Here is an 18,592-nt window from a genome sequence, read left to right as displayed (position 1 = left end):
ATGTAGGTCTTTCAAGACCGGTGTTATGTGGTCTCGGCGGCCGCCCCCAGTCACCAGTCTAGCTGCCGCATTCTGGATTAGTTGTAGTTCCCGAGTCACCTTCAAAGGTAGCCCCACGTAGAGCGCATTGCAGTAGTCCAATCGGGAGATAACTAGAGCATGCACCACTCTGGCGAGACAGTCCGCGGGCAGGTAGGGTCTCAGCTTGCATACCAGGTGGAGTTGGTAGACAGCTGCCCTGGATACAGAATTGACCTGTGCCTCCATAGACAGCTGTGAGTCCAAAATGACTCCCAGGCTGCGCACCTGGTCCTTCAGGGGCACAGTTACCCTATTCAGGACCAGGGAGTCCTCCACACCAGCCCGCCCCCTGTCCCCCAAAAACAGTACTTCTGTCTTGTCAGGATTCAACCTCAATCCATTAGCCGCCATCCATCCTCCAACCGCCTCCAGGCACTCACACAGGACCTTCACCGCCTTCACCGGTTCTGATTTGAAAGAGAGGTAGAGCTGGGTATCATCTGCATATTGATGGACACCCAGTCCAAACCCCCTGATGATCTCTCCCAGTGGCTTCATATTGATGTTAAAAAGCATGGGGGAGAGGACGGAACCCTGAGGCACCCCACAAGTGAGGGCCCAGGGGTCTGAACACTCATCCCCCCTCACCACTTTCTGAACACGGCCCAGGAGGAAGGAGCGAAACCACTGTATAACAGTGCCCCCAGCTCCCAGCCCCTCTAGATGTTATGGTCGATTGTATCAAAGGCCGCTGAGAGATCCAGCAGAACTAGGAAACAACTCTCACCTTTGTCCCTAGCTCGCCGGAGATCCTCAACCAGCGCGACCAAGGCAGTTTCAGTCCCATGATGAGGCCTGAATCCCGACTGGAAGGGATCCAAATGGTCCGCATCCTCCAGGTGTGCCTGGAGTTGTTCAGCAACCACACGCTCAATCACCTTGCCCAAGAATGGAAGATTTGAGACTGGGCGATAGTTGGCCATACTGGCCGGGTCTAAAGATGGTTTTTTAAGAAGCGGTTTAATGACCGCCTCTTTCAGCGGATCTGGGAATGTTCCCTCACAGAGGGAAGCATTCACCACCCCGCAGAGCCCATCGCCCAGCCCTTCCCGGCTTGCTTTTATTAGCCAGGATGGGCAAGGATCTAGGAGACAGGTGGTTGGTTTCACGCGTCCAAGCAGCCTGTCCACATCCTCGGGGGTAACGGATTGAAATTGATTCCATGCAACTTGACCAGACAGAGCTCTAGCACTCTCCCGCCCCAGCCCTGCTCCCACGGTGGTGTCTAGCTCCTTCCGAATATGAGTGATTTTATCTGCAAAAAACTTTGCAAAATTGTTGCAGGAGATCTTGGGGTCTTTACAAGGCCCCGGTTGTAAAGGTGGTTCCGTTAAATTACGAACCACCTGAAAGAGTCTCCTGCTACTATTTTCTGCAGATGCAATAGAGGCGGCGAAGAAAGTCTTCTTCGCTGTCTCTATCGCCACTTGGTAGGCTTGACGTTGAGCTCTAACCTGTGTCCGGTCAGATTCGGAGTGAGTTTTTTGCCACCGACGCTCTAGCCGTCTCAGCGATTGTTTCATCGCCCTCAGCTCCGAAGAAAACCACGGGGCTGTCCGGGCTCCATGCAATCGGAAAGGGCGCTTCGGAGCCAGACAGTCGATAGCCCTGGTTAACTCCGCATTCCAGTGGGCCACCAGGGAATCAGCTGAAAGGCCATCAACATGGGATAAAGCATCCCCTACCACTCTCTGGAAACCATTTGGATCCATTAAGTGGCGGGGGCGGACCATCCGAATTGGTCCCACCTCCCTGCAGAGGGGAAGGGTCGCGGAGAAGTCCAGTTGCACCAGGAAGTGATCTGACCATGGCACTTCTTTTGTTTCACTTTTACTTAGTGTCAGATCACCCACGTCACTAGAGGTGAACACCAGGTCTAAGGCATGTCCATGACTATGAGTTGGGCCAAACTTATTCAGGGACAGCCCCATGGAGGCCATGCTTTCCACGAAGTCCCGAGCAGCCCCTTGTAAGGTCGTGTTGGCATGGATGTTAAAATCCCCTAGGACAACCAAACTAGGTGTCTCCAGGAGAAAATCCGCCACGACCTGAAGCAGCTCAGACAGGGAATCCTTGGTGCAGTGGGGAGGTCGGTACACCAAAAGGAATCCTGTACTGCCCCTATTGCCCAACTTCCAGAACATGCACTCAGAAAACTGGATCTTCCCAGTAGGACGCCTGGTGCAAGCTAGTGACTTCCTAAAAATCACTGCAACCCCCCCTCCCCGCCTACATGACCTGGGTTGCTGTGCATAAGAGAAACCTGGTGGGCAAGCAGTGGCAAGGACAGGCCCATCTGCTTCCTCCAACCAGGTCTCTGTCACACATGCCAGGTCAAATCCTCCATCCACAATCAGGTCGTGGATGGCAGTGGTTTTATTCATCATTGACCTGGCATTACACAGCAACACCTTCAGGTCATGTAGGTTTCCCCTGTTGATTCCAGTATCCATCCGGTCAAGGCCAGACCCGGAGGCAGGAATAGTCTTCAAACAACGACTAAACCTGCCTCCTCGGTAATGACATGGTCTGGTCTTAATTTCAGAGATTGCTCCCAGTTCTGTAGGCCCTAGAATAGGCATAGGCAAACTTGGCCCTCCAGATGTTTGGGGACTACAACTCCCATCATCCCTAGCTAACAGGACCAGTGGTCAGGGATGAGGGGAATTGTAGTCCCAAAACATCTAGAGGGCCGAGTTTGCCTATGCCTGCTATAGAACTTTGGATCTTGTGATCAAGCAATGATATTGTAAGCTCCCATTAAGCTTCCACAGCTGTTTGATTCTCATTTGCTAAAAGTACCATGAAATGTGACATTTGAAAAGGAAGATGGGGATAGAAAAGGCACCGTCTTTCTCCACTCCCTCAGGACGGTCTTTGTCCTAATGAAACGATACCTCAAGTCCTATTGCATGAAATGTAGTCACTCGGTAAAATAATTAGTGTGTGGGTTTTATTGGGTACCACCTGCTCAAAATTGCCAGTCGTGTGGCATTTTTATAATGAGGAAATTAAACCTTGTTATTCCATTGCTTCTCTCTGCGTCCGTAGGTGGCAAATACAATCCTGAAGAAAATGTGTTTTTCCTACATTGCTGCCAATTTACAATTCTATTAGTCTGCTGGTCTGTTGCCTTTCATAGGCCTGGTCATTTCCTCCACAGACCTCTCTGCATCCAGTCACTGATTTGGCTGTAGAAATCTCATTCCTAAAGCATTACCATAAAAACTTCTCGCCAAGTGACCCCCTGGCACCTTGGACCAGTGTGTTCCCACCCCCTTCCAACCTGTGCATTTGCTATGTCAGGTTGTTAATTAGAAAGTTCTTCACATCCCCTCTAATCTCTTCCCCCAATTAAGTAATTTCATGTCTAGGCTGATACTAGGAAGTCATCGAGGAACCAGCTATTACAATTAACTGATTTGATTACAGAACTATAAATTGGATAAGCTGTTTGCTGAAGAAGTATCAGGTCAAAGCTCCATATGCTATTCTTTTTTCATATTTCTATTTATAAAGTTTTTCATACAAACATAACATCACAAAAATAATGACAACACAATATCAGGGGAGTACAGATATTAATATTAGAGTAGTTGTTAAGCTATAATTTTGAGACTAATAGATAATTGAGAGGGGAAGTAATTAACTAAACAGTTAACCAAAGCCAATGGCTCTAGGCTTCCATGCATCCCAGGTGGTGTAAAGGGATATATATATATATTAGATTCAATAAAACAATTTCTCCAAATATATCTACTTTAGTTCTTTTCTTGATTGCTTGCAGCTTATTTGTTAATTCTTCCATCAGCTCTGTTGTCCACATCTCTTGATATTGTATTTCTAATCAATTTAAATGTGATGTTTTCCAATTTGTCTGTGGTTGTTAATCTGGCAGCAGTTAATAGCACAGCAACCAAATCCTCGAATGCATGGCTCTCTTCACATGGTCCTTATGGCAAAAGCAGCTTTGTCCTTCTTCAGCTTCTGCACATCGGATATTCAGAAAATTTGAGATTATCAGCTTACATTCTCTTTTGTCCCTTTTCTGCAGAGTTGTGATTCAATGAAAATATGAGATTTGGGAGTTGATCGCAGTGTTTGGTATATTTATATAACACTCCTCTAGAGGTTTACTTGGAGGTAAGTCTCACTGCACTCAGTGGGGCTTCCAGGCCTGTGCATGTAGCAGGGGCAGGGAATAAATGCTAAAAAATGGTTTTTAAGCCAACAACTCCTATTCAGTGCATGCTGAACACTGAACTCTCCTCAACACTATTATATTTGAAATATCCTTCCTGTGAGATGCTATCTCGTGCATCAGATTGCTTTCTTTCCTACACTATCTTGTTTCTCATTTAATCAGCATTGCAAGCTATTTATGTACACACCATCAATTTCATTCTGATCATTGGAAGTCACTATCTTTATTAGTGTCCACTATATAATAACATGACAGAAAGTGGCAAGGGAAATAAACTACATGGAAACACAATTCAGTACAGAAATTTCCTCGTGTATGCTCTCTTTTCAAAAAAGAATCGCTGGGATTTCTCTCTCTCCCTCTTTCTCTCTGCCATCTTTTAATGCAAGGGCAAGGTTGCTGCCACCCTGCTACAATAGATTTAAAAAGAGATGCTTACCCTACCTTTCATTAAAAGGAAACAGAATGTTCCGTTGTCAAAGAGGCTAAATAGTGGATTCTGAAAGCACGTTTGCAACATTGCTAACTTGTATCAAGTGTTGACAGGGTGCAAAAATATTCACCAAGCCTCATTAAGTGAAACATCGGTCTGGTTTCAGAACTGCTTACACATTTTAAGATTTCTTTTTACTCCCCCTAGGGCCAGAAACCTGCCTTAAAATAGAATATAATAAAGCTGAGATTTTCAGTGATTTACATTGCAGTCTTATAAATATTTAGATGGGTGTAAGTGCCACTGGGTTCAGGTTAGACACTGAGTTCTGTGTAGTCCCTTGGGCTGCACTATTACAGTACAATTTTATGCATGCTTGCTCAGAACAGAACTAAGTATCAACTGCTTTCATTGTGCAGGAAAGTATGCATAGGATTGCAGCTCTAGGTAATGATCTGGAGTCCAGCTGTTGCATGGTGTGCACAAGACTTAAAAGATACTACTTTATCTTTCATTGAGGTTTCCAAGATTTGCATCCCAGAATTGAATTGGTACAGTATATATTTCTTACTAAACCTCGCCGTGACTAAGTTTCAGGGTACGAGTCCCTTGTGAGTGCACAGCAGCCCAGATAGCACTTTTACTGCTAGGTGAGATACCAAGCTGAAAAAGCAAGGAAAGGAAACACGTTTCTGACAGCTTTATTTGTGAACTCTAAAAAAGTAGTGTGCTGGCCTGCTAGAGTATAAATGATACTGGTCCAATGAAACAAATGGAACAGCTTTGTTGCAATCAAGAACAGGATTAAAAGAGCAATGCGACACGTGCATTTTCAAAAGCAAGACCATTGGATTTAATGGTGCTTACTCACAAGTAACTGGGCATAGGATTGCAGCTTTAGTCAAGGTAGACTTTACCTAGATTGTGGGTGTTCAGTCTTGCTAATATTGCAGCAGCAGCTTTTATTGACTTAATCAGATGTTGTGAGAATAAAATGGAGAGAGGGAGAACCATGTATACTGCCTTAGGCTATAAATGTAAAATAAAATAAAATGCACGTGGTGATATAGATGGCAGCCTGTTATTTCTCATTCATTTATATGTAAACCACTTAATCATAAAATAACTTAAAAAGCTGTTTAAAAAGGTGGACAGAAGTACATAGAGAGTATATTTAGAACAAAAATTTCTTATGCCACAACATATATACATATATATATATATATATATATATATATGTCTTTAATGTACCATAAGATACTTGGTTGGCTTTGCTAGCATCCACTGTGAGGTGACATTCTGAAAATATAATAGTATGCAAGAGCTAGATCTGGCACACCAGAGATGTTGTTGTTGTTGTTTAGTCATTTAGTTGTGCCCGACTCTTCATGACCCCATGGACCAGAGCACGCCAGGCACTCCTGTCTTCCACTGCCTCCCGCAGTTTTGTCGAACCCATGCTGGTAGCTTTGAGAACACTATCCAACCATCTGGTCCTCTGTCGTACCCTTCTCCTTGTGCCCTACATCTTTCCCAGCATCAGGGTCTTTTCCAGGGAGTCTTCTCTTCTCATGAGGTGGCCAAAGTACTGGAGTCTCAGCTTCACGATCTGTCCTTCCAGTGAGCACTCAGGGCTGATTTCCTTAAGAATGGATAGGTTTGATCTTCTTGCAGTCCATGGGACTCTCAAGAGTCTCCTCCAGCACCAGAATTCAAAAGCATCAATTCTTCAGCGATCAGCCTTCTTTATGGTCCAGCTCTCACTTCCATACATCACTACTGGGAAAACCATAACTTTTACTATACAGACCTTTGTCGGCAAGGTGATGTCTCTGCTTTTTAAGGTGCTGTCTAGGTTTGTCATTGCTTTTCTCCCAAGAAGCAAGTGTCTTTTAATTTCGTGGCTGCTGTCACCATCTGCAGTGATCATGGAGCCCAAGAAAGTAAAATCTCTCACTGCCTCCATTTCTTCCCCTTCTATTTGCCAGAAAGTGATGGGACCAGTGGCCATGATTTTGGTTTTTTTGATGTTGAGCTTCAAATCATATTCTGCGCTCTCCTCTTTCACCCTCATTAAAAGGTTCTTTAATTCCTCCTCACTTTCTGCCATCAATGTTGTGTCATCTGAGGTTGTTGAGATAGGTTTCAATAATAGAGATAGGTTTCAATAATCTTAAAGTGTATGTGCCAATCAGTTGTATATGGGTCCAAAGAACTACTGGAAGTAGAATTCATGGACTTCTCAATGCTCAATAAGATATTGGATTGTTTTTCTTTAACCAGAAGCCCCTGCCCTCTCATATCTCTAACAACTATTAAAAGTCTTGACAGTTTCAAAAGTGGTTCGCTATGTGGTAGAGAGTAATGTTTTCCCCTGAACCCAGTCCCAAAGCTTGGGAAGATGGAACTACCCATGCAGCTATCAGGATTCTGACCTGGTTGAGGTGACTGGAACATAATTAAGCAGAAAGACTTAGAAATTATTTAGTGGAGCTTGCCAGCGTTGGCCTCCATGGAAGTGGCCCATTTTTGTTGCTTGCTCTTCTCCCACTCCACGAGGAACTACTCTTTCTCATTCTATAAAGCACTTGCCTAATTCCACCAGACAAACATCTGAGACTTGTGGGGTTCTGTGGAAATGATAAATGAGCTGGAACCCTTGAGCGAAGCTGTGATAGGAGGAATGACTGCATAGGTGGTGCTTTGCCTCTGAAATATTTATTACCCAGAAAATTCAACTAGAAGAAATGTACCCTCAGGAGTTATAGAGCACACATGCCCAGAATTTTAATACCTTTTGCTAATGCAGTCACCGGGTCTGTGGGCTGCCCCAGAGAATCCAAGTTTGGCTCCCACCCCCTGCATATCAGGGTGAATTACTTAAATCTTTGAAAATACAATGCACAGCTGTAGCTTCATAGTACTTTTTTTTTTTAAGCTTCTGAGCATGCCCATGTTTATATAACTATAAATGTGAGTTACTCACTATAGTTGTGTAGGAAAATGAGCAGAACATAGGCACATAGCAGATAACCACATTCTTATTTGTGCAACAGCACGTGTCATGTGGGGTTGCTGCAACTGAGCTTGATTTTTGCTGCTAACTTACCCTCTCTTCCTCACTGACATAGGAAAGTGTTTTATTTCAGGTCAGGTTATTTGGCCATCTTGTTCAGTACTATCTACTCTGACTCTCAGTGGTTTTCCAGGTTCTCAAGGAGTTGTGCTGGCTGTCTTCAATAGGAAACATAGTGTTTGCTTTGCTGTTCCATGTGTGTGTTGAAAGTCCAACTCAGAATGGTCCATAAAGGTAGGATTAACTGACCTTTTTTTGTGTCATGGAGGACAGGTTGTGGGCTAAAGACAACAAGACCATTACTACCCTTTCATCTTAAGCAGCATGGCTGGTGGGCTCCTCTCATAGAACTGTACAGTTGCTAGGGGTCTCAAAGATCATCTGGTCCAGGTTCACACCCCATGCAAGAAATCCACCACTACAGCATCCCTGCTAAGTGAACATCTAACCTCTGCTTGAAAACCTGTAGTGAAGGAGAAGCCACTACTTTCAGAGGCAGCATGTGCCAATGTCAAATATTTGTACTGTCAGGAAGTTCTCCATAATGTTCAGTCTAAATCCTTTTCCTTTTCCTTTTTTTTTGTGTGTGTGAAGAGTTTTATTAACACTTCTGTACACCTAAATCCTTTTCCATGGAAGATCTGAACCAACTGGGCTACAAATTTGCCCAATTGCATGCAAGAGAATGCTAAGCATATTTCAAGTCCTGTTGAGTTCAAAGGGACTTCCTCTCATAGTCAATGTTTACTCTCCTGTCATGTTCTCCTAAGTAACTGTCATGTACTCATTTTCCAATTTGTTCCTCTATAATTTTGCCTTCATACCTCCCTTCTCTGTCCCTCATCACCATGCATCTTTTGGTTTCTTTTAAAACATCATTCTTCTAATAGAATCATTTTTTTTTCCAATCCCCAGGAGCAGAGTTTCATTTCAGAATGACGACATGGGAAATGGAGAAGGGTATCCTCCTGTGGGAGGCCACTAATTTAATTAAATGCAGTGGCTCACTCCAGTAAATAGCAAGAGGAGGGGAGAGAGGCAGTGAGGGAGGCTGGTGTATATGGACTTTTGCAGGTGATTTGCATCCATCCATCTATCTATATTCCCTCCGCTCTGCTTTGTTGAGGTGCTTTGAGAAGTTTTAGAGTGCCTGCACTGAAGTGTAAATATAGACATAGTGGTAAAAGCAATAATGAAAAAGGCAAATAAACATTCTTTTCAGAAGTGCTTGTTTCTTTGTTCTCTCCTGTTATGAGACAGGTTTCTAGGGAGTCCCATTGAAGAACGAATTGGAAAGTAATGTAGCATAGTGGTTAATAGAACTATCTGCGTGCCAGGATGTCCTTCTTCAAATATCACCTTTAGTGTGAATTCACAATGCGCTGCTACTGGTCGCATCCTGGTCACTGTCTCTTCGAGCTCCTGCCATCGGGACGGAGATACAGGACGATGAAGACAAGAATGAGCCATCTCAAGAACAGCTTCTTCTTCAGAGCGATCTTGGCCCTGAATGGGAAACCTGGACTTTGAAAATCATCTAATCTTCCTTGCTGTATTATATTGTATTGTTTTAATTAGTGTTTTTATAGTTGTTCTGATTTTGTGTGGAGTGCCCTACCTGGGTGGATGGAGCAGCCAAGTAATTTTCGTTGTCCCTGAGAGGGGGCAATGACAATAAAGATATTATTATTATTATTATTATTATTATTACTGATAGAATATTTTGGTTCCGCTGCAAGAAAACTATCCCCCCAACAAACACACTGCAGTCTGCAATACAGAGATGACCGGGGGGGGGGGAGTCATATTATTAGGCAGAGTGAGGCAGCAGATGCTGCAGGGTGGGCAGCAATGGGGAGGCATGTAAGCAAATGTCACAGGCCTGCCCTAATCTAGACAGCATCTCTGGGGTGTAATGGAGGACACCACCCACTTTTCAGTGTTGAAGTAATAATAATAATAATAATAACAACAACAACAACAACAATAAATTTTATTTATACCCTGCCCTCCCCAGTCAAGACCAGGCTCAGGGCGGCTAACACCAAATATAAAAACAATTGATTGAAATGCAGCTTAAAACAAGATTAAAATACAACATTAAAACATTAAAATGCATTAAAATGCAGCCTCATTTCAGTGGAAACGCAATCAAAAACTTTTTTGGGGGATAAAAACATCAAGTCTTCCCCAAGGCTAACTATCCAGACTGGTCCAAAATAAGATGCACCTGCCAATCTGGTTGGCTTTTGTACATGGAATAGGGAGAGAGAGAACATCTTGGCCTTTACTTTGGGCAGCAAAATGGATTGGGCCAGTCCTGGAGATGACAAGGGCACAGACCCACAGCTCTGTACCCTGGAGTCGTGTAATATTCTCTGCCGGTACTGAAGAGGAAAGGGCACAAGGCAAAGAGGCATGGATAAAGAGTTGGCACAGCATCATTTTGTCTGGAAAGTTTGTAGAAAGTTTGGGAGAGACAAAGACCTACTTCAGGAGCAAGCTGTAAATTTCCAGCTGAGACACTGCTCCATGCATCGTACAGCATACGGAAGAAGGGGAAGGTTTTGTAAAACAAAATCTGTTATTGAAGTGTCAGTGGTAAGCATTAAATATTGATACGCATACAGACTATCTGGAAGCTAATACTTCCTTGTTAAATGCTCCACGCAACAGTACTTGGGTCCTGAACTATTTACAGTAACAAGGACGTGCCTTATCATGAAGATTTATCCTAGGGTGGGAGCCTAAGCATACTTGGAAGTAATTGCTACTGGGACCCATGAGATTCACCTCTAAGTAAAAAAGGATCAAGTTATCACAGGACATGCTGGCAGTGAGATGAGGCATACCTCTCTCACCACCACCCAAACCTCCACGATTAGGAACAGAAGGCAGGGTGGGGGTGGGGAGAGGACACAGAAGTAGCCTAATTTTCCATTTAACTCCCCACTTTCCAGTTCACCGGTATTTTTCTGTGCAGATTTTTGCGATTCAGGCATTTGTACAAAACATTTCTTTAAAACCAGTTTTGCTCCAGTGAAAAGCACCCATCATTCACTCACTTGCTAGAGACAGTGTTGTGGAGTGCCTAGTGTTGGGTTTCAGTTGGAGGTCAGATGAAATATCCCAGAAAATACATTTCTGATAAAATCAGAGGTTTTTCCATTTCTCAGTCTAGAACTGGTTTAGGGTGTGCATGAGGGAAAGAGGGAAGATGTCCTGTTGTGCAAGCAGAACTTGTTCCCTGCACACAGACCCTCAAGTAGCACTATGTTGAATGCCGCCCAGTCTGTGAGTGGCATAGACTCTCCTCCCTGAAAGAGAGGGGAGTGGTTGTGGACGGGAGCCTGAGCACCGCTCCTAGCAGGGGGCGTTGCCCCCTGCCTCCAGCTCACCTGGCTGGCACTCACGCCCCCCTCCCGGTGGCTGTCCAAGCAGGTGCCATGGGGGGGCGTGTCCAGCAGCCTTTATGCTGCAGTGCCAGCCTCCCCCCCCCCCGGCCTCATTTCTCTTTGTCGTCCTGGGCGAGTCACCCACCCTCCACTCCCTTTGAGTTAGGGCTTAGGTCATTGGCCTTGCTATGGACCTTAGGTTGGTCGCCCCGGTTGCCCGGGGGGCCTGGTAGGAGTTTTTCCATTTGGCATTAGGCTTTTTGGTTTTTTCGCCTACCTCGTAGCAATCGTCACAACTTTTTGGTGGTATTGGTGGGTAGGTTAGGCATTGGAATAATGTGTTGTGGTGTGTCGAAGTGCTAGGTGTGGCCATCGCCTATGCCTTCAATTTCTAGGGGTATTCCGTTAATGGAATCTGGCGGTCGTGTATTCCGTCCGAAGCCTGCTTGGCGGGAGGCCATGGCACGACCCTCGGTGACATCAGGGGTGAGCCTATAGTTGGATTAGCATCAACAGGTGATGAACCCCTGGTGAATAAACCCACTTGTTTCGCGATCCAATGCCTAAGCCAATACCTTTTCATTGCTGTAATCAATAAAGTTGTGGCCTTTTCTTGCCCATTAACCTTATATCACGTGTCCCTGTGTCTTCATTTTACTTCGCGGGGGTCGGGTCCTCAAACCACAATCAACACTAGTCCTATTCAGAGTAGACCCACTGAAACTAATGGACATGACTAACTTAGGTTCATTCATTTCAATTGGTCCGCCCTTAGAGGGACCTTGATTACAACCCCATAACACCCACTGAGTGCTGGATGTTATAAAGTGTATAAATGTGTATAATAAATGTGAATTTGGCTATACTTTGAAAAGATTAATATATTGTACCAGGGCTTTTTTCAGCCAGAACTCTCTGGAATTCAGTTCTTGCACCTCTCAGGTGGGCACCATTGCCATTCTAAGAAAATGAGGGGAATGTTCATGGTGAGTTCTGGCACCTCTTTTTCTAGAAAAAATAGCACTGTACTGTACAAATGTTAATTCAGTGACTGATAAGCATAGCTAATCAATGGACCTGCTGTTTTTAGATGTGAAGAGAGACATAGGCTATGTACACACATATATTGAAAGCACACACTCAGTAATCCTTGGAACTGTCGTCTACCCCAACTTAGCTACAATTCCCAGCATCCTTAACAAACTACAATTCCCATGATTCTTTGGAAGGAAATTGTCTTTCAGTGTATGGTGTGTATGCTATAGCTTCCCTGGTCTGGTATGAATGGGATAGAAGCAATTGGCAGAAAAAGAAAGTAAATATCCAAATAACAAGCAGAAATGGGTAGTGCCTATAATTTGTTTTACTGCTTTGAATGCATGCTCTGTGCAACTTCCCCTGCTGCTTGAAAAAATTAAGAAATCAGTGAGTCCTGAGGCTTATTTTAAGCCAAAGGCAAGATTTTGCAAGACACACTTCGATGTGGTTTCTATCATCAACCCAAACATTGGTCTTGAGGGGGAATCTTTTCACCTAGTCATCATTTGCCAGAACTGCAAGTAAGTCAAGAATTGCATTTGTGTACTGCAATTACCCCACACCCAATGTTGCTCCGATATGGAAACAACAGTGTAATCATTAACTTCATTATGAAAATTAATAAACCAACAACTCTTTTAAAAAGCACAGGACAATGTCAATATCCTATCCAATATTCAACACAAAACAATTTGTTCCACTAGAACAACCAGCAACGCTATAATGACAACAGTACACAAAAAGATTCACAAAAAGATACACAAAAAGATTCAATTCAGTTAGCCAAACTAGAAAAAAATCACCCACAGAACTCAGCAGACACAAAAATACATACAAAGGTGTAGTAAGTACAAAAAGGAAGTTTAAATGCACAGCTGGAAAGGAAGCGCTGTATGAATACAACTGTATGAAGATTCATAGTGTTCGATATCACTCATTTATCTTCAAAAGACTTTCCAAACTTCAGATTGTAGTTGGCATTCATTTTCAGTATTGCTTTCTTCCTTCATTCTGCCATGGGGAAGTTGCTATAGATGTTTTCTCAAGGATTTAGTTTGCTAGTGTCTACCAGTAATCCTACTGCCCCCCCCCATGGCACCCGAGGAGTTGGTGATGGGATAGATAGTGATGTCTACATAAGGCACATCAAGGTTGTGAGAGAGCAATGAGGACACAGATTTCAGAGGCACCACACAATGTGAAATTGTTGCATGGCCTGAATTTCCATAGAGTTTGCCACAACTGAGGGACATTTAGTACTGGATTTGCCTAAAAGCTTTTCTGTCATTTCCTCCAGGAGACTGAGTAACCACTTAGATCCAAGACAGGGTGGCAGCTGCAATTTGCCCTTCCAAATTTGTTAGAGGAATTTTGGTTGGGAAGAGAGTCGTAAAAAGCTTCACTGAACATTGAAAATTATAAAGTCAGCGGATGGAAAACAAAAGGACCTTTTTTCCATAAAAGACCAGACTCTGCCAGTCAGCTTAATATTTTATTGTCCAGGGAAACACTTTCACTTAGCAGTTTAAGAGCACATTATACGTTTCCCATACAAAGTGTGCCTTTTATATCTTGGGTCATTACAAAATGCTGACATTAAAACCAGAGCAGCTTGAAGAGGTCGCTAAATTTATTGATGTGCCAAACACAGAAAAAGATCTTTTTCACTTGGATTCCTCCCCGCACCCCATGGTCACATCTCTATCTGTATTCAGGCTTGTATAATAAAGAACCCCTACGTAGTTATGACTTATTTCCAATATATGCCTACATTTATTGGTTTAGAATATTTATATCAGAAGATTCCCACAATAAAAAAAATATCATTCAAGACTTGTATCAGGAACAGAAATAACATGGTGTTCCTCTGGTGGCAGACTTGGAAAAGGGCATATGAAAGATTGAAAAAATTGTACGTTTGAAACTGACATAAGATATAGCCCATCTTGCAGCATCTGAGAACAGCCTGAGAGTGTGGCTAATTTATTTTCTTCACCTTTGAAACCCAGCATTCCCTGACCAGGCAAAGGCTTAGATGGGATGCAATTTGGAAGCATCACATATACCGATCCAAATCTTTCAAGGAAAAGCATAGCATAAATGATTTAAATAAATACAACCTATGGGTTCCATAAGCATGTTTAAAGTTTGTAACTGTGGGGATATTGCTTGCTATAACTCTGAAGTGAGACAGCACAAAATCAACTGGGCAATGGGCCAAGTTGGAGCTGCTCTGTAAGAATGCCCAAAGATTGGGCATATTTTACTTGTCTGCACCCACACAGTGTTGCAGTTCTGAAGATGAGCATACTGCCTTTCTCCTTTTTTTTTTTTTTTTTTTTTTTTTGAGCATCTTATCTAGGTTAGCAGTAAGGAGGAGAACTTAATGAGATCTTTCAATACTTTCCCCCCTTATGCAGTTCTGGGAATCTTACCTGCAAGGGGGGGGGAACCTACACCCATCTTCCGCTAATGAAATTATTTTCTTTAGTAAAATGGAGAGAGTTGCACAAGGAGCTAGGAATGATTGTAGGCATTAAGTGTTGAATCAGGCAGTCCTTGACCTTGGGTCGTCTCTGAAGACTGGAGCATTATAGGTGTGTTACAGTTCTGTGGATTTAAGTGCAAGGGAATTAGATGGCATCAACTAGACGAAGCAAGTAGTTCAAGTGGACGATAGAAAAAAATCAGTGCATTCTATAAAGCCATCACTTCTGAAATTTCACTGGTTAATTGGAAAATACCCCTTTTATTGATTCACTGTCGAAATAAAATCCTGTCTTTAGAATATTTGTGGGAATTGTAAAACATGAAAGTTTAAAATGAGGTACAGTATCTATATAATTTGCATCAATTTCCTTGTAAAGAGATCATCCCCAGCACACTCCTTACATCCACAAGCTGGAGCAATCAGATCATTTGTGTGCTTTATGACTTGGAAGAGTTGAGAAAATTTCTGGAGGTGCCAGATTGCTGACTCATCCTCACATTCTGAACTTGATCTGACCAGTTCTTCCAGTTCTTGAACAGTCAATACCTGCTGACCCTCAGTTAGCTCTTCCACGTCTTCCTGGATGAGGTAATCAAAGTCATCACCACCTTCTGAACTGGGCTCCTCTGATCACTTTCTCCAACCACCTCTTCTGCAGCCAAACACTCTGAGATTGCTGTCTGCATTTTTCTGCTCTCCTGCCCCCTTTCCCCCCCACACAAGCAATTTTCTTATTCCCACCTCACACTGCACACCATTTTTGTGCCATTTAATAAATAATTATTTTTTCAGTAAAACATGTAAAGCTGCGATCACGTATGCTAAATAAGTGTAAGATGTGAATTTGAATCATAGGAGAGTTGGAAGGGACCACGAGTATCATGTAGTCCAGCCCCCTGCAATGCAGGGATATTTTGCCCAATGTGGAGCTTGAACCCATGACCCTGATATTAAAAATCTCATGCTCTACCAACTGAACCTCAGGGCTACCTGTATATTAGTTGGGAGGAACACAAGGCAGGCCCAAGCCTCTCACTTCCAGAGAAGACAAGGATAGTGCTACTCTCCATGCCCTGTCTTTTATTTCTTTTCTTTCAGCTGTTGAGAGGGTGAACAAAGTTCCTGACTCCAATGTTTCAGAAAGGAGGTGGCTGTGCTGTGTCCCATGTGAAGAGAGTGGAATGTACCACATTTCCAATGCACGAGTGGGAGAATGGTTACAATCCTTTGAATTTGAGAAGAACATATTTTGCTGAGTCACCTGAAGGGCAAATCCTGATGTTCAAATTATTTTTTCAGTGATACCAATAGAGAAGCATGGAGAGCTTCTTCAGTGGCTTCTGACAGTGTCAGCTCCAGGCATTGGAGGGCACTTGTGCAATGGCCCCTCTTCCCTCAGTGAGTCTATGTCTACTTTATTAGTCTCTTTCTGAGGAAAAAAATCTTTTGTGCCATGACCTGGCTATAGAAAATGCTTGGAGTTGCCTTGATGAAGGACTGAATTACCTGGCACAGGAAGCCTTGCAGCAATTTAATGAGACAGAAAACTGGCCAAGTGGAATCTTGGTTCATTATCTCTTAAAATTTAGAAGAGTCAAACAATTCAACATTCAGATTGATGTCTGTAGCTCATTCTTTCAATTAACTACTAATAAATTTGAGTAAAACCTCTGTCATATCTGACCTTCATGAAAGTCATCAAGATCTATGTGGCAAAGTAATTTTTGTTCACTGCCATTCTTGAACATTAGAATTGTATTATTTCAAGTTATGCTAAATTCTGTCAAGTTGAAAGTGAAACCATATTACTATTTCAATTAAAAACATGGCTTTAGTTTTTCTTTGTTTTTTTTAAAGTGGGCATATTAAAGGTTGAACAAATTGGCAGATGAAAGCTGCAATCCAATGCACACATTGTTTGCAGAAAGCCCAAGTGCACTAGATGGAATTTACTTCTGAGTAGGCATGCAGAATATTACACTCATAAGGCTGTAGTCCTGTGCATGCTTACTTGAAACTCATCATCAGTGAACACAGTGAGTTTTCTGAGTAAGCAGATATGAATATGTACTTTACAAGGAATCTAGTATGTGCAGCAAGCAACCAATAAGAGTTTGGTCTACCTATTCCAAGAAAAAGAAATACATTGCAAAACTAGGATAGGTAATCTTTATTTCAGAACCACTCTGATCCCTTTTTAGACTCATAATCCAAACAAAGTCCCATTGATTTCAGCAGCTGATATTAGATACATGCTTAATTTTCCTAGCCAAATCAATGGGACTTGATCATCCATTGCTGGTAAACTTGGGTACTATATTTACACATCTCCTTGGTGATAGCCACTTTTTTGTGAGATCTTTGTTTAATTTTTCCTAGCCAAATCAATGGGACTTGAGTTGAGAGAGGCATTATAGATCATCTGGCTTGGTTCCTTGTACACACAATTTACTACTCTAAGCATTGTCTACAAATCATTTCACAAACTTTTCATAGACACCTCTCATAAATGTGATTATTCAACTTTCCCAACCTGTTCAATTGCCTAATCCTACAATTCTAATATCTATTCAAAAATTGTTTTCTTGAGTTAGTTGTGCGTGAAGACCCCCAAAACCACCCCCAAATGAAGACACAATAGATTTTAGTTTAAGGTTTTTGGCATTAAATTTCGGCCACAACTTTATTGATTACAGCATGTGAGTGGTTGCTTAGGCATTGGTTCCAGACTACCTGAACCTGCACAGTGGCAGGGACAGGAATGACACTGGGCACCACCTTATGTCAGTAAGGGAAAGCATCTGGGGGAGCAAGAACTCCTTCGATCTCACAGCTCACCCCAGATGCTCCCAGGGGCTCTGGTGTGGCCTTAGCAAATTGACAGGGTTTGAACAAAAGCAAGGTGAGCCCCTGGATTCCTTTAACGGAATTACCCAACAGAAGCAAAGGAGGGGCAGGCACAACCAACCACTTTCCCTCCCCAAAACATTGAACCAAATGCCTAACCACCAACCTTACAAAGTTGTGACAATTTGCTACATGGTAGGCAAAAACCAAGTGGCACCAGCCAATCAGCCAAATGGCAAAATTCCTACCGGGCCCCTGCTCCAAAACAGACGACCCCTAAACAGGCATAGCAAGGCCATGAGAACAACCCTAAATATAGGGAGAGGAAGGTGGGTGATCCGCTGCACGTCTCAAGAAAGTGAATCTTTCCAGTGACATGCAGCAGCTTAAATAGCCCCTCAGCAGCCAATAGCCAACCCAACTGACCAAATTTCTGCCCCAGCAACAGAGGGGCAACCAATGGGGCATTGTGGCCATCCAAACGGTCCCACAGGGAGGCAGTTTCTGGTGATCTCACCGCAAGACGTGCCCTCCATCATGGAGGACCCGACATGTCAGACTGTCTGCCTCTTGTTCCATTGCTGGTAAACTTGGGTACTATACTTACACATCTCCTTGGTGATAGACACTTTTTTGTGAGATCTTCGTTTAATTTTTGCCTCAGTCATTTTTGAATTCTTGTCCTATTTATTTTACTACCCTTTCCTCTTTCTCTTTCCTTCACTTGCAGAGCAAGAAATGTTCCATCATGCAGCCTTTCATTATTATTATTATTATTTTGTGTGTAGCTTTTTCTCTAGCAAGTTAGTCTTATGCCTTTCATGTCTCACTCAAGCCATATCTCTTTTATATTACCACTGGTCCTTTGGGACACAAACATAGTTCATAATTTATGTGCTCCTGACTTAAGTTTATGTATTAAATTTGACAGAATATACCAGGCTCTGTTTCTTCAGTTAACCTTCAAAGCTAAAATAACACATTGCCCTTCCCTCTCTCCCATCAAAATTCTATGTTGGTCTGATTT

Source organism: Podarcis cretensis, assembly GCF_951804945.1.
Source record: "Podarcis cretensis genome assembly, chromosome: 5".
NCBI lineage: Eukaryota > Metazoa > Chordata > Lepidosauria > Squamata > Lacertidae > Podarcis > Podarcis cretensis.
Note: the sequence above shows the minus strand (reverse complement) of the source record.